This window comes from Gallinula chloropus, assembly GCF_964237585.1.
Source record: "Gallinula chloropus genome assembly, chromosome: 15".
In the NCBI taxonomy this organism is placed as follows: Eukaryota; Metazoa; Chordata; class Aves; order Gruiformes; family Rallidae; genus Gallinula; species Gallinula chloropus.
This window is the reverse complement of record NC_140100.1, coordinates 11577784-11594645: the sequence shown is the minus strand read 5'-3', so window position 1 is coordinate 11594645 and position 16862 is coordinate 11577784. Positions and strand designations below refer to the sequence as shown.

General features: G+C 45.3%; 1 long non-coding RNA gene across 1 annotated transcript; it reads left to right on the top strand.

Annotated features, from left to right (window-relative positions):
- The first annotated feature begins 10025 nt into the window (after positions 1 to 10025).
- LOC311197524 lies at positions 10026 to 16531 on the top strand. Its single transcript, XR_014617645.1, has 4 exons — positions 10026 to 10156; positions 12874 to 12987; positions 15941 to 16032; positions 16401 to 16531. It is a non-coding gene; the product is annotated as an uncharacterized lncRNA (long non-coding RNA).
- Positions 16532 to 16862: the final 331 nt, after the last annotated feature.

Here is a 16862-nt window from a genome sequence, read left to right as displayed (position 1 = left end):
ATGGCACCATGCCACCTGAAGACCTCCATCTAGTTTGGGATGTTAGATGAATTTTCTGGACAGAGCAGTGGGTACATCCCTGTTCTGCTGCTCCAGGGCCCCCCAGGACCGCTCCCTGGCACTGGGTAGCCTCCGCACCTGGGTTTCCAGTGCTGCTTGGGCAGAGAGGTTCCTTGAGAAAGCCCCTGGGAATGCCCAGCTGGAAAAGCCCACAGCAGCCCCCTTCCAGGGCCCTGCACATCTCACCAGGATGACACTCGCTTCACCTTGAGCACAGCCCTCTGCAGAAAACTGGGAAACTAAAAAATATTTTGTGCAGACAAGTTCCCCTCACTTGTGCAGGGCAATGCTCTCTTTCAAGGCAAGGGGCAGGTTTTGATCTCTGGGCTGTACAAGAGGTGACTTTGCAGCTACCTGGCCCACAGTGCACATTTCCAAAGCACCTCACAGAACTCCCTGCTGGCTAATCCAGAAGCACACCTGGAAAGTCCCTGGACCCAGCCTGACACACGCACAGCTTGCAGGGCATCTCTGACACAAAGGGAATTTCCCCCACACATCACAGTGAGGACCAAACAATACTGACAGCACTGGGATGGTTAAAGACAAAGTTTGGAGCTTTGGGTTTTTTTGTTGCTTTGCTTTGTTTCCTGTGGCCTGCAAAGGCAGTGCCACCTTGGTGTCCCTCCTGAGCTTCGGGAGCACCCGTCCCATAGACACCGGCTGGGTACAATGTTGCTCAGCGGATGGTTCCTTTGGCTACTGCATCCCACTCTGCTCATTTCTTTCTCACTGTGGAACATCTCCAGATCCCTGGTCTGTGGCTTCACATGTGCTGGCCTCACGCCCCTCTCTGCCAGTATCCTCCCCTTCTCCATAGCTCTGAAACCTTCCTCCCAGCAGTCCTCAAAATAGTTTAACTTCTTTCCATTTTTAGAGGCCAGACAGACTTGAAAACCACTGCAGGGACAGATTCTCCTGGCAGCAGAGCCCCAGGTGCCAAAGCCAGAGGGTGAAGCTAGACCCTGGGAGCACCTCGCCATACCATGGGAGCATGCCAGCATGAAAGCTCAGCTCCTCTTCTTCCCAATCACACTGAATCCTGGGTATATATGTTATCCCAAAATAGTGGGATCAGCATGGTCTGCTCCTGGGAAAGGGCAGGCAAACAGCACACTGCAGGGTGACAGGGCAGGACAGAGGAGTTACTCACAGAAGCATTTCCTTTCTCATGATCGCTCAGTTTATCTTTGATTAGAACACAGGGTTGTTTAATCAGTCGGCCTGGGAAAACAGTCCGGCACTCCTTCCAAGTGTCCGGCTAACTGCTGGCTGAAAGCATTCACGAGGGCTCATCTAACCCACAGAGACTGCTCCAACAGACAGCACTGACTCCAAACATGGATTACATGACATCTCATTCCTAACTCTCTTATTCCAAAAAGCTACACTCCATTCCAATAGGAATTGGCTTGTAATGAATGTAGTGATGCCCGTGTGAGGTGTGTAAACAGCATGTGTAAATAACACCCTAGCTATCTGGCTGCAGGTCACTGCAACAAACACATCACTTCCCCCCAAACCTGTCCTCACACACACCACCCCAGCTGCCAAACCCTCTGCCTTTCTTTTCCCTCCCTAGACGTTTCAGTCTCCAGTTTGAAGCTGACATCTGGAGAAGTGATGTTGCAGAAATGCAGCATCAGCAGGCCAAACCCAAGATATGCTATGGACATTAAAAGGTAGTGACAGAACAGAATTAAGGGCTTTCAGGTGCAGGTCAAGAAGAGATATAGTGCCTGTCAGTGGTTTCCTAATGCAAAACCAGATGAGAAATCTCATCATATGAGAGCTCCCCCCCCCCCCCCCCACGCCCCAAAGAGACATGACAATGGGCCAGTTTCTGAAAAAGAAGGCACGCTCTGATATCTGGCTCCCCCAGTTAGTCAAGGTCTCTCCAGGTACCCCTCTGCTCTCCGCTCCCACACCCCTGTTAAGCCATCTCAGCCCCCTCCCATTTTTTCATCCCTTATAGCCATTTCTGCCAACACAGAAGTATAACAGCTCCTTGTGGTATTTTGGGCTTTCAGAAATCTCAGAAGATGTGCTATAGAAGGGCAGGGCAGGTGGAGGTTTCACCCGTGGGTGAAACTCAACGTCTGTTACAGAAACTGGAAAAAACCAAACCAGCAAAGAGGGAAGGAAGGCGCCTTTAAGGAACAGGTTCACAAAACAGGGCTCAAAGTCATCCCTCGGGGGGGCAGAAAGAGCAGATTGTGTCTATTGTGTCTGCATTCTTTGTACAAAATCTGTACTCCTCAGGCTTGTGAAAGATGAACATTTCTGCTGGAGCAGCAGTTGTTCTTTTGGTGAAACCATGAAGGAAACCATTGTTGTTGGGATTTCTGCAGCACGAGGCCTGCAAAGCTGTGTGCTTTGAGCTGGGCAAAGTGGTGTCTGTGTCTGGCAGCAGCAATGGACTGCTTGGTTCCTGAGTCAAAGGGAAACAATTAGTAAAGGGTTTTGGTGGAACGTCTGGAGGTCTCCAGGGCAGCCTCCTGCCCTGAGCAGGTCTGGCTGCCAAGCTAGAGAAAGTTGATGGGTACCCTGCCCAGCTGAGTTTAGAAAATCTCCGAGGATGGAGGTCCCACGACCTTTCTGGGTACTGTCCCAGGGCTGCAGCACTGTCATGGTACATGGAACCAGAGCTCCCCTTGTCCCTGTCTGTGGCTTCCTGCCTGTACAGGGTCCTCGTAACCCCCATGAGCAGCACAAGGTGTGAGTTGAGACCCCTCTGTCACCTCCTCAAGGGTGGCCAAAGCCACTCTCACAGCCACTGCAGCAGCTCTTGGCTGGCCTTTTGTCCTTGTGTCTCCCATCCTGGTTGGCATTCTGTCCAGAGAGGGACAGCAAACCAAACCAGCTAAGCTGGTTGCATTACGGCAGTTTTCCATATGGTTTTTTTTTTCCCTCTGTAGAGGTGCAGAGGAATTATCCAGTGGCTCAAACCAAAACAGAAAACCCCAAACCCCAGCTCTGGTCACTTTATTTACACAAAGAGGAATGCAGGAATTCCGACTCACTAAGAAGTATCTCTGGTTACCCTGTATCACTACAGATTTGTTAGGAGTAGGACTGGCTAACCCACAATCCCACTGAAGACACCACTGCAAGTTTTACTCAAGTACCCACCACAGCCCACAGCATGCAGCCAAACACAGCCCCTGCTGCCCTGTCAGAAGTGTGGCAGCAGAGAGAAAACAGAGAGATGTAGGAAAAAGCCATCGGCTAAGCAAATGTGATAAATTTTTCAGGAAGTAGGAAGAAATAAATCGGGAGCTTAGCTATTTTGAAAGTAACTCCTATTTTTTCAGTGAATATTTATATTGGCTCTGTGTTCCTATCTTTCCAGTCCAAATTCTGTTCCTCACCACGTGAAAATGTATTTTAACATGAGGCCAAAAGGGATCCATATCCCGACTGAAGCAACGTTGATGTGTACATCACAGGCACATAACTTGCCTTCAGTAAGGCTGCCTGGAGAAGGACGAGAAAGTTTCCAATCATTGCAACCAGATGTGGTGTCTATCTCAACCAGCTTCCAGACTAAAAATGAAACAAGCCTCTGACAGGCAGCAGCTTGCAGTGCAGCAGGGGAAAAGGGGTTCCTGCCTGGAAAGAGAGCACAAGTTTACAGTCTGCTACGGGAACATCTATATCCTGCTATGAGAGTACAATCTGCTCCTGATTTCAGTTCCAGCATGTTGTCTTTGGCCATCCATTACAGCAGAAAGGTGACCAAATTCAGCAGCGCTCGTTAAATCTGCCATGTCGTGAGTGTCAAGACCTTTGGTTAGAATAGACATGCTCTCAATGATTGCTGATTTCTTTATAATCACCCCCAAAGTGTGCAGGAATCACAGGAGGGGTTGCCTTAGCAATAGCACTGCTTGGCAGAGAAGGTATGATCTTGGTTATTTAATCCTGGTTATCTAGGATAGGTCACACAATCCTCGTCTTCAATCCAGGCTGGGAGATGATGGCATAGAGAGCAGTGCTGCAGAGAAGGACTTAGGGGTCCACTTACATAGAGATCCAGCTTGTACTGCTCAAAGCATTCCAAGCTAGGTTGTAGGAGTTACTGCATCAAGCAGAGTGAGATCCCTTAGCGAAGGGACTCATTAATTAAATCTACACTGGGGTTTTCCCAACATGATTTTACTGGTCACAGAATGGTCTTTTCTATGTCTTTCTTCCTTTTTTTTTTTTTTTTACATTCCTATAGTAAAAGCCACAGCAAAGCTGCAACACAGACCTGCCCTGACCAAAGCAGCATGTAAGGACAGAGATGTTGAAATGACTGAGCACTGCGGAAAGCATTAGCGATTTACATGCAAAAACAAACTTTACCTATATTGTATTTATGCCCCCAGAGTGTTTTTTTTCCCTGGGAATATCTGAGTTCCCATCTCTTCAAAAAAAGGAGTTTGTTTCCAGTGGCAGTTCTTGGAACTGGAACACTAAATCTGATGCCAGCTGAAGAATTGATATGCAGGGGGTGCACCCGCTGCCTTCCACTCACTTGAATTCTCACCCGGAGCTCAAGCTGCCTTTTCTGGGAAATCCTGCAGCAGCAAATAATCACATCAAACCTAGGGGATTGTTAGAAGACAGATCTGAGGGTTTGTTCAAGAACCTTTTTTATTTTTCTTTTAAATGGGACCTCAGACAGGAACTGGAGATCCTTCACATTAAAGTTGTTCTTTGAGCAGAGCAACAAAGCATGGTTTCCTAGGCTCCTGTGTCCCTTTTCCCCTCCTTTCCACAACAACCTCTGTCTCCCCTCATCTTCCCAAGGACCTCTTCATGCTGCCAGCTCCCCTATTTCCCCCAGCACGACAGAACATCTACCTCCTGTGTCCCATACACAGCAAGCACTGGCTGGCCAGTACATCTGTGCTGATTGCCTGGAACAGTGTAGGGCATTGCTGAGCACCTTCTTGTTTCTTTTTGCAAGGAGGGACATGATTCCAGATCTTTCCCCTCTACCTAGAAACCGGGTTTTATAAAATCTACAGGAACTCAGCCTGCAGATTCAGAAGGGAAAGAGACAGGTACGTAGACAATACGAGTGCATTAATTTTCTCACACTGGGAAGGAAGGTTAGAAGGGGAACCTAGCAGCAATGTTAGCTACAGCGACCGAACTAGAAACACAAACCTCAAGAGAGGGGGGCTCTGTCTCTTGTTCTGGCTTGTGAGCCCAGAGATAAGCCTCTCTCTTGCAGCATTTACAATCATTCTTGTAACCTATGAAGACATGTGAGATGGAGTTTTAAATCACTGGGAGTATCATTAGCCTGCAGTGGGTGCAGAGCTCATCTTTTAGCTGCCAGCACTGTTATACAGGCAGTAAAGCCTTTCCCAGGGCAGGTTCTACATGCCAGCAGTTCTAGTCAATGATTATCCCTTGCAGAAAGCTTGCGACGTACTCCCTCCGGTCACCAGTTTACACCCCAAATGTTCTCAAGTTCTGCTATTTCGAGCTCAACTCTTGTGACCTTAGTCAATGATACTCAATCCAAGCCTCCTTACCAGATCCTGCAAGGCAAACAACTTCAGGTCAGTTTTAGTAACCAATGCTATGTCATGCCTCTGGCCAATGCCTGCAAATATGCCCACGCCCATATGTTTCCTAAATTTGGATGTCTGAGATAGCAAACAACAGGGTCTGGATGGGCAGTCCTTCACCAAAGAAGATTTGGGGCATTTTTGCTCTCTGAACATGTTCTTTCACTTTCTGAGCATTGAATGTGGGTTTATTAGAAGAGATCAGCTAAGCAGGAGAAGCAAAACAATTGTGACTCCTGCAGAATGTCTGTTAAGAGCTGGATGAGTCAGATAACAGATCCACCGAGCAGAGGATATCTACCTCCAACAGTGGCCAACTGCAAAAGCTCGCCAAAAAAACCCAGCTCAAGTATAGTCATATTTCTCCTAAATACACAACCAGAGCCAGTGTTCCGAGGCTCGGGGACTTCCCCAGTTGGAGATGGTGTGTCTGTGTTTATTAACTTGGACAGACTTTTTTTCCTGGTATTCGTTCAAAACGTTCTTGAACCCCTACAGAGCTTCAGCACAGCCCAACTGCATCCTGTAGAAACGAGCTCCTCAGTCTATGTCTGAATTGGTTCTTTTTGATCCTGCCACTTTCCAGGCCAATTTCTTTCCTTTTCAGTCTCTGCTTACCCTCTCCATGCCAAGTTTTGTAATGGGCCCCTAGGCCCAAGGGTGACTGGTCTCATGCAGGACATGTTACCACTCTGGTCTCGTTGTTTTCCCAGGGGAGCTAGTAAGTAGCTGACCAGTCTTTGTATACTCATACAAGAGTCACCTCTTCAGAGTTCCCTGTGGTGGTTGCTATTTTATAATAAAATTACTCCCAGCAGCTCATCTATATTTGTAAAGGGCACAGGAATACTCCTGTAAAAGCAAATTATCATTATCAGCCTGACTGCATCCTCTTTTGAACATCTTTCATCTGTTATGAGACACTGGTGGAGCTTATCTGAACTACTGGTACAGCTGCTGTGTTGACATTGCACAGGATGCAGAAAAGCCATTACTCCTCATTGTGTTACCCTGACCTCAGCTTTGCTGATGCACCTGGCTTGTGCCTGCTCCTCCTCTCTCTGCTCTGTCACAGGTGTTCTGTTGTTGTTCCGAGTATGGGCACAATAGCAGCAGTACATGGCAGTGATGTTAACCTCAGGGTTAAGGGAGCTGCTTTAAGCACCACTCTGCAAGTTATTCCACTGGTACATTAGGGAGGGGAAACTGCTCTGAAGGAGAGATGGAAGAATAAGTGGCCAGAGGCAAAGAGCCAGTGGAATTTCATAAATTAGCCTTTTCCCTGCACCCAGTGCATTCTGAGCACTCTCAGCAGAGGGGCAGTGCTGGAGGTGGCTAACCATTTTTGCTTGTGATGCTCTGACTCCACATACATGCACATGTACGTACATATATGTACACACAAATCCCACATGTACTCTCAAGTACACTCTTTCAGTTCTGATTGATTTATCAGGCATACTTGCAATACAGCTCCCCTTGATCCAGGAAGTATTGCCTCTTGCAGCTGGGAGAGAGACCTGGTCATGGCTGTCCTTACAACACCACTAAAACCAGTTTCACTGGGGAAAGGCTGCCCTGCTCACTTGTTTTTTCCATTTCTTTCTCTGCACTGAGCAATCTGTTAAACCAAGCATTTCCATCTTGTCAGAGGACAAAAATGCCTTGCATACAAACCAAGAAACTCAGTTGAATCCATTAATACATTACCAACTAGGACTTGCCTGCTCTCTCCTGTCCAGAGCAGAGGTTCCCAGGAGGTCTGTTAGTATACTGCTTTCCTGTTACTTGCAGAGCACTTGCTAGGATTCTTTGCACCCCAAACGCAAAGGAGGTGGAATGGCATCCACCAAGGACCTCACCAACTTTAGAATACAACGTATGCATCTGCTTACATAACGCGCTGCATCGGCCTGATTCACAGAGCTCGACATTTGATCTGTGGCTCAGCTTGGGTGTGGGAGATATCAAAGCAGCTATGAGCACCTCTCCCTTCTAGTAGTGGGTTAGTTCTGGTGCTAATTTGAGGGCTGTGTGTACCTCAAACAGACGCTGACTGGAAATAGCTCTGAATAAGACACACTGGCAGTTGAGGGTAAGTAGGAAGCTGCAGCCAAGACCGAATGTCAGGAGAGGCCAGGAGTAGATACCATAAAAACCCTGGAGCGTTTTCATCCACAGGAATTCTTTAATAGTTGGCTCAAGAAATGCTGCAGCTGTCTTACAAATGCTGGCGAGAGTAGCGTGGCCACGCGCAGTGGCCAGTCAGTGGGGAACAGACTCCACGTCTCTTTCTAACTGGGCAGAGGAGGCTCTCAGCAGGTACCGTTGATGCTTGATTCCCTATCTTACAGAGAGAAAACTTGAAAATCTGTCCCTTCTGCTCTCTTCTGTTTCCATGCTGGTCTGCTGTTCTCACTGTACAGGGACAGTCAGCTGTTTTCAGATCCTGGAAGCCATAGGGAACCACTGTGCAAGGTTTTGCTCCAAGAATAGCCCAGTGCACTGTATGCATGCAGTGTGCCATGGACCCCAAGGTCTCTAAAAGCCAGATCTTCTAACCACAGATTCAAGTTATTCCACTCACATTAAAAAAAAATGGTTTTGCCCAGTAGGGAGGAAAATTTTTACCTTCCCAAACAGATCAGCATTTACAGAAGGCTATTTTAGATGTTGATTCTGTAACAGTGAAGTTATTAGACAAATGACGAACACGGCATATGCTGTAGCATGGAGCAATTTGCATTCCTCAGGTGCTAACAGCTTTAAATACTTCCTTTGGGCATGAAATAGATCTGCCATCAAAGAAGCCAGAGCATTCCTGACAGTGCCTGTGCCACAGACACTAGTCTGCAGAGCTGAACTAGGCTGACCCCAGGAAATCCTTCCCACATCTCGCATTCTTGCTTAGCTTCTCCTTTAATTGTCAGAATTCGCTGAAAGGCCAGTTTGATGTTTGGTTATCTTCTTTTTCATGCGCTTTCTTGGTCTTCCTTTCTTATATTAACACCACATTAAAGCTGGGACATGAACCATGCAAGTCAGGAAATCCAAGATGCTCTTTCAGAGACACTCAGTCAACATTGTTAATGATTCTCAGAAGCTTCTCTTGCTATCTTTGCTATAATACAAATAGCTGGTTCCAGACCAGAGCTCAACTCATTCAAGAAGCCAGCAGGTAGTATCTCTCCAGGGAAATCTAATTCTTGCGAGCATATCTTTGCCCATTTTGATTAAAAAAAATCACAGAGATCCCCAATTAAAGCATCAATAACTTTAAGGTGTGTGCATGTTTCCTTCCCCTTTTTTACAACACTATAGTAGCAGTGCTGTCATGCGTCATACTTCACAACAATGACTAAAGGGCTCCAGTGCATTCTTGGTGTTGCTTTGGGTTCCAAAGTACATTCATGGTCAAAAAGAATGAATATTGTGTAACAGACTCTGGATTTGCTTCACTCATGGTTGGTTTGGGGATCTTTTTTTAATATTCTTTTTTATCTTTTTATTGTAGGAATATTTGGAAACTCTGAGTTCAATTCCAGGTTTACAGGACTGTCAAAGCTTTTTAACCCTGCTTCCTCACATTTGAGATCACAACCTCACTGTTAGTTCCCATTTCTGCCTCTAAAAGGCCATCCTTAGCCACTGGTACACCTGGCTACACCTCCAAAGCTGCTGATGTCTGCTAACATTTTAGTCAGAAAAGTAATTCATCCTTCTTGCAGATTTATGAATGGGGTGGGCAATAAGGGTGCCTTGTCTGTGGGACTGGCTCCTGACTGAGGCTACCCTAGCTTGTGCTAGCCTGGGATCAGTATTTTGTTACAGAGGGAAGAATAAATCCATTCTGATCCATCAGCTTTCCCTCATACCCTTCATGCAAAAAAATTATGAATCAACTGCCCTAACTGCAGGTGTCCAGAAAGTTGCGAGGAAAATTGTATTTTGACTCCATTTCAACCATATGCTCCGTTTGCTTAAAAGCTGAAGCCAAGAATTTCTTCTGCAGGCCAGACACTTGGGGAACTGAGGGAATAATTAATGCAGCTCGCTGTAAGCAGCAGCTTGTGACCATTCACATTCATAGGAATGTATATTCACCCGTTTATTTTTCTGAGAATTATTGATATCAAACAGCAAGGAGTGTGAGAGTGGATGCTGAAAACCAGGGAGAGTTCAAAGGCTGCTGGCCAGGGATCTGCAGTCCAGAAAATAAGTGCTGCGAGGAGAGATCTCTTTTCACGAGAAACAGCTGTAAATCAATTTGATAGCGGCCCATCGCCATCTACAGCGTGAGGTGTCATGTAAAGAAAGGCTCTTCATTCACAACAGCCACGGCACAGCTGTGCCGACGCTTCTCCCGCCTCAGGCCCGCCTCCCCTCGCTCCGCGCCGGGCACGCCCCGTAGGAGAGCTCCCGGCTTCCGCCGGGCCTCCGGGCAGGGTCCTTCTCCGCGCCTCCCCGCGGTAACTACAGGCCGCGGCGGGAAAGCGGCCAGCGGCGGCGCGGCGAAGCCCTGTCAGGTGCGTGTGTGGTGAGGCCGGGGCGGGCCGGGCCGGGCTGCCTTGGGGCGGAGTGAGGGATATCCCGTTGCTAACGGCAGGCTCCGGGGCCTAGGCATGGCGGCGGCCTTGGTGTGGCCTGTCGCGGCAGACAAGGCCGGACGGGCCCAGGCCTCGCTGAGGTCGGGCTCCCTTTGAAAACACGAGCTTACAGTTACTATTGTGCTGTGTAAAATCCATGTTAATCCTGCTTAGTGCTGCGTTAACCGTCTGGAGGGTTTTTTTGCATAGAAATATTTTGCATAGAATTATTTCCTCAGCAAAGGTCATAAATGCTGCCTCTGTATCTAGTAGAAGAAACTGTGAGGGATTTTGTGCTGCCCTTACCTTACATTATGTTATCAGTGCTGTTTGTTGCCATCTAACAGGCCTGCATATGGAAATGACTTGTTCCAAATACATCCCTGGGTGTGTTTGAAAAAAGGGTAGATATGGTTTAGCATAGGACAGGAACAGTTGGACTTGATAATCTTAAAGGTCTTTTCCAACCTTGTAATTCTGTGATTATGTGATTCTGTGATGCTTGCAAACAAGCTATTTTATGTACACTGTGAGTCAAGGATAGTGGATGAACACTAAGGGAAAGGTAACATCCCCTTTTTTCTGCATGCCAGGTGAGGGAAAAGAGCTGTGTGATCAGCTGGTTAAATAAGGTGTACAAATGCACTTTGCGTACGGTTCTGCTGTGATTTTCTAGCTCTCATGTCACTTTTGATCTGCAGAGAGCTTCCTTTGGCATTTTTGCACATAATGATTACTATGAAGTTGATAACATATGCTGTGGAGATTTTGGGAGAAGAGTGATTGCACAGGTAAGTGCTCGAAGAGCAGCTGCTGTACAGATGTGTTGCAAAAGTGGCGTAGATGTATATATATTGGACCCTAGAAGGAGGAAAAACAGTCAACAGAAATGTGCTGCAAGCCTGCTTTGAAGAAAATTAGGCTTTTCTAGATAAGATTGCTGCGTTAGAAACAAGGCTACTGTGGCATAACGCAAGTGCCTTTGTGCTCTAATGGTTCAAATCTGTGTCTGACTCAGGTTTTCACAGTCAGCAGGTATTCCTGGAAGCATCTTTTTATAGAAGAGACATTTGCTTTTGCTTTTCTGTTATATCAGCAGAAGCTTTTTGCCTCATTTGCCATTAGCAAGCTATTGTCACGTACAGCATATTATCCAAATCTGTGCGGGAAATCATCCTCTCTCCTCGTATGCCTATTTGTTCAAAGCCTGAAGGCTTTGTTCTAGTGTTTTGAAAGTATTCACCACAATAATTATTTCTCCTCACTTGCATTTACACTCTTGTCTGTCTCTGCAGACCATGGTCTGTTAAGGCTTTGATCCATTGTTCTGTTTTCTTACTGTACTGTTGAACAGTGTCTGGTAATGCAATGCAAAGTACGCACAAACAGTGACTCTGTAGCAAGGATATACTGGACAGATTTGCCCTAAAGGTAGGACAAGCCTTTCCTCTTGCTGAAAACAGAAGAAAGGGACCTTCTTGCTAAAGAGAACAAGGTTCATAGCACATGCATTGATTCAGTTCCAACTTAATCACCTTGAGCAGCACCTCAGCTGTTCCTGAGCCTGTCTATGACTGATTGCAGAGTGTGGCTGTGATTCAATATCAATTCTGATATTGGTGAGTTTAGGTTCTTTGTGCAAAGGGTGAATACTAAGGCCTTTCCTTGAGTAGCTTGCCCTGAAATCTGGGTGAAATAATCTCTATTTCTCTTAAAGTCACAGATCTACCACAGGACTTACCTTGGTCCTCCATGGTAAAACTGGATGTGGAACAGGCCCTCTCATCTGAGCCCAGGGCTGTCTTCTCAGGAGGAGCTGTGAGAATCCTCTGTTTCCATGCTCATGCAGGGAGCGACTCCAGGGTCCTTTTAAGTTACTGGTACTTCAACAGGAACTTTAAAGTGGAGCTCTCTTTGTGGATGTTGTTCAGATGTTTGAACATTTGGGTTGTGAGATTTCCTTTTTGTCAGTGCATTAGTGAAGGCTTCAGTGAAACATCTTTGGTCATTGAGTCAAGCCCCTGTGCAGACTAAATTGTTTCTCATGTGATATTAAGATTGAGGAAGCAATGTATTCTCTAGGATTGTTTTATAAGATGCATGCCTAAGACTTAAATGTACCTAGTTCTGTATCCACTTACATATCTCTCTCATTGTGCTTTACAAATCAGGGAGAGTTTTCACTGCTTTCATACAGATGGGAGGAAAAAGAAGTCTTCCAGCTCTTGGTTAACTAGTCCAACATACCTAACATACTATAAACTATGTAGCAAATAATATACAAGTAATAAGGAAAAAAACCTCAACTACAGATTATTTTGAAACCTTGTGTCCATTTCCCAGTCAATGTTGGTGGCGTCTCTAAAATGCTGCCTCACTTAACTAAAAGTGGGCTGGGTTAATTCAAACTTCAGAAGGCTGAGCTAGCTCACCTCCACTGTCAGTATTGTATTTAACTGGTTTGCTTTCATTTCATATGCAAGTTTGGTACTCAGTTAAAAATAGCAGCTTAATGTTGGCCAGGGGAGGAAGGGAACAAAATAAAATGGTTTAGGAGAATCAACCAAAACAGAGTATAATGTTACTGTGAAGGCTTTTTGGGGTTTTCGTGACTTTTAATCACTCTCCCTCATTTTTATCTTCCTTGTTCTTTACAGAAGGATGAGTACGTTTTCATTCCAAAAAGCTCAAGATGTCCAGTAGGCAGTAGCAGCGAGGACTGGAATTGCAAGGGCATCTAGCAGGAAATGACATCCCCAGCATTCAGTGAGGTGAATGAAACCATCATTTTGCTGTACTTTTGAAGCATTAGTAGGATTTCATATCGTGTCAAAGTCTGTCTGTGGAGAGATTGACTTGATATGTATAGTTATAGTCTGTTAGCTCCTGCCCTTACTCTTCTTTCAAGAAGGTGGGGTTTTTTTGTTTGCCTGCTTCTCACACTGTTGGCTAGGAACTTATACATCATTAACTTATTTCTGGTTGTTTCTGGATGGAAATCCTTCTTTCTGAGAACTCGTTGAAGGATCTGGCTTAAAGCGAAGTGCCTGTGTAAGAGGTTATGGAACAAGTAGACAACCAGCAGGAACAAGTTGCCAAAGCAGATAAAGTCCCCAGGGACAGTGCTGCTAACAATGGTCTCAGCAGCAAAAGGGTCACTTTAAATAAGGTTTTAGAGGAAATCTGTGGACTGCAGACCAGGAAGTTTGACCACTACCAGCAGGATTAGCAGAAAATATAGCAAGGTAGAACTATTGGACGTCTGCATAAGTATTATATAGCAGGGAAGAGCCAATATGGCTTTTGTAATGGAAAGTCATGCCTTAAAAAAAAAAAAGTTGGAATTCTCTGAAGTCTGAATAAGTGTGCTGAGAGGCCTGGCTCACACTCTGTACTGGTATTTCAGGAAGCTTTTCAACAGGAGCCCTCACCTGAGCAGCAGTTGATACAATAAGGGAGTTCCCTGTCATAAATAAACAGTTGGAGCAAAGATAGGAAAGAGGATGTGAGTAACTGGGCAGCCCTCATCGTGGCTGGAGGTCACCATTGTGGTGCCACGGGGTTGTTTTGCAAATGACCTGGAAAAACAGTGTTCCCAGCTGGTTTTACCTTATTTGAGGAGGTAAAGAAGAGGGCTGATGGTGATAAATTGCAAATATAAACCAATTCATGTGCATGCAGAGCAGTCCTGATTTCACACACAAAATAAAAGGTTTTAGAGCTGTAATGACTAATGCTGTAAGTCTTTCTTTATCAGTGAGGTCTCAGTTTGCACAGTTTTACACAGGCTCAGGGAGGGCTGCGTAAACTCAGTTACTAAGTACACAGAAACTGGTTTAGACGATTCCGGTCTGGAGACAGATAGGATATGTGGAGAAGCACCATGTGCTTATTCTGTTCTTCCTTGGGCCCTTGCTTTTGACCTGGGGGACAGGACACAGGGAGAAGTGTCCTCTGGTCTGCCCCAGCATTGGCTGTTTATGTATTCCCACATAAAGTCTATACCCCTGGGAACTGGTATGAGGAATTGTCTCTTCAGAAGTGGCAGTGTGTTCCTATGTACACTTCATTGTGCAGTCATCTGCAGCTGCAGGTAGCTGGACCTGTGAGCCAGAAAGTACATGCAAATCACTGGTGGGATTTTTTTTTAACCTCCTTTTAGTGAAATCTTGTTAAATACATGAGGAAACACCTGCACATGCAGTCCTATTAGAAGACTTACAGATGCCTGTATAGACTCATTTGACCCTTTGACTACAGGGTGTATCTGCTGCTGAGCTGTATTTTACAGGCTTTCAGTGTCGTACTGAGTCTGGGTCCCTAAACACTCACCTGAGACTAGCCCAGCAGCCCTGAATATTTTGGGCATTTGTGCAGACTTACTCAGCTCTTGACCTTCTTTTTCTGACTTCCATACCTTTTTTGTGTGTGTGTATGCACCTGTGCTTAATGACTTGTAGCTAGTTTGGTTACAAGGGGGTAATAAAAGCAACTAAGCACCTGCAGCTGATTCAAATTTGAAGCACAGAAGTAGAATTTGTTCACTTTAAAAGCAAAATCTAGCCAGAATAGCAGAGCTGCAGAGTTTGTTTGTAGGCTTGTATGCGAAGAGATGGTGTCTTACTCACCAAATACACAGGGCTTGGGTACTTGATGTGTGCTGTCTTTTACAGTGTGCTTTCTCCTAAGTGAGAAAGGGTTTGTAGATACAAGCAAGTCCAGGTAGGCTTTGAGGCATATTTATGTTTTATATCTTGGGATGAATAAGGAGGGAGATGAAAGATAGATTGGGGGGTTTTAGATTTCTGAGATGGTGATGTACTTCCTACATTCTGTGGGTTTGCTCCTAAAGCAATTGCATTCCTGGACGTGACCTGTTTCTCATGACCATAAGGCAGTGTCCTGCCGCTGTTCCTAATGCGAGCTGGAGATGCTGAGATCTGTGTAGGGTCAGCCCATAGCAATGAAATTACAGCAACATTTACTTGAGAGCACTTGCAGCTTTTAAGAATCACTTAATTGGAAATGCAGTAGGTGCCTAGAAGTTGCAGTTAATACTGTTGGAGAAGTCTGGAGGTGCTGTCTCTAGGGAGAAGCATTCCCTTGACTGAGTCTTTTGGAAGGTCAGTCTCATGGGGAAGGTGTTCCTCCCCTGTCCCTTCCTTCTTGCAACTGTTTTCCTATTTGCAGCCTATCTCCTGGACGTGACTCTCATTTGCAGAGGACACAGACGATTTTGTCTGAGCCAGGGGGCTGACTTCTGACAAAGTGGTTTTAAATTCCAACTAGGCGAAAGCCACAGTTGGGAGCAGAATACCTGGTGTGGAGCTAGTTGCTTTGTGGCAAGTCTGACATCCCTGAATTATTGTAATCAAGAATTAGATGTTTAGAAAAAAAAAAAGAAAAAATCCCACCTCTCTGCCAGCTGTGGTTTGTTTATTTTCTCCTCTGCCTATTTTTATATGTCTGTGTCTGGATTCCTCCTATGTGAGATGTAACACTGTTGGGAAAGTGGCGCGAGCAGGGCAGTGTGTAACAGTGCTGAACTTGTTTCACTGTAGTCCAAGGAAACTTTTGCTGGTGGATCTTTCATTGTGAGAAACATCAGAACAAGGCAAAGATCGGGTTTGATGGCAGAAGTGTTTTAGTCATTTTTAAAAGCTGAAGATCTGGTGAAAAATGTGTGACAACATCTGCTTAATTATGTATATACTTCCCTTACAGGTTCAGCTGTTTATAGGATTCTTTTTCAATGAATGATGTTGAATCTTTGGGTTTTTTCCCATATACCTTCATGTGGTTGAATTTCAGAGCAGGTGAGACATCTTCTAAAACCTGGTGTCTTTGCATTCTCTTCTAAGACTCCTTTTTTGAGGCTGACACTTTCCAAATTTAATGCCAATGTGGAAATTAAAAAAAAATTGGATTTCAGCTCTTTGTGTATTAAGGAAAATCACATTCCCTGCTGCTTCCATAGCCTTTTGTATCAAAAAAAAGCTAAAGAGCATCTCCAGCCAGTGCTCCAGCTGGGAGATCATCTTCTGCTAGACCAATAGAAAACTGCAGATTGTTGAGTTTGAGCTAACAGTGCACTGTTGGTATCATGATCTCCAGCTCCCAAATATCTTAACCTATTTCACAGCGCTTTTTATAGTGAATAAATGCATTTATTCCTGTTCCACAGGTAGAAGGACAGCAGCACAGGAGCATTTTAACTTTTTGAGGCTCGTGTAGGTGAGAAACCTAGAAGGACAATCGTGGGTCACATAGTTGCCCAAAATAAGTATTTTTTACTGGAACAGGCTGCTCTTCATCCTTCTGGTAGGTGACTTTAAAGCTTGTTTTGTGGAGGTTCTAACACAAACATTTCTACAGTGTGAGAAACAAGTTTGCCACTGTGACTGTAAAGCCTGGGCATCTCCCAACTCAAATGTTCTGTGTCCAGGGGAGTTTTCAGTCCTGACCCAGTTACATCACTGTTTGAAGTGATTGATACCTCATTTATGGGGGCTTTCTGGGAACAGTTTTTGAGGTGCTTGTTGCCTGTTGTTGGGTTTTTCTGTCTGTTTAACTGTGTTAGTTCTAGGTAGAAAGTATATAGTACTAGTTCATGTTTGGTTTCAATTTCTGAATCTCCTAACCTAAC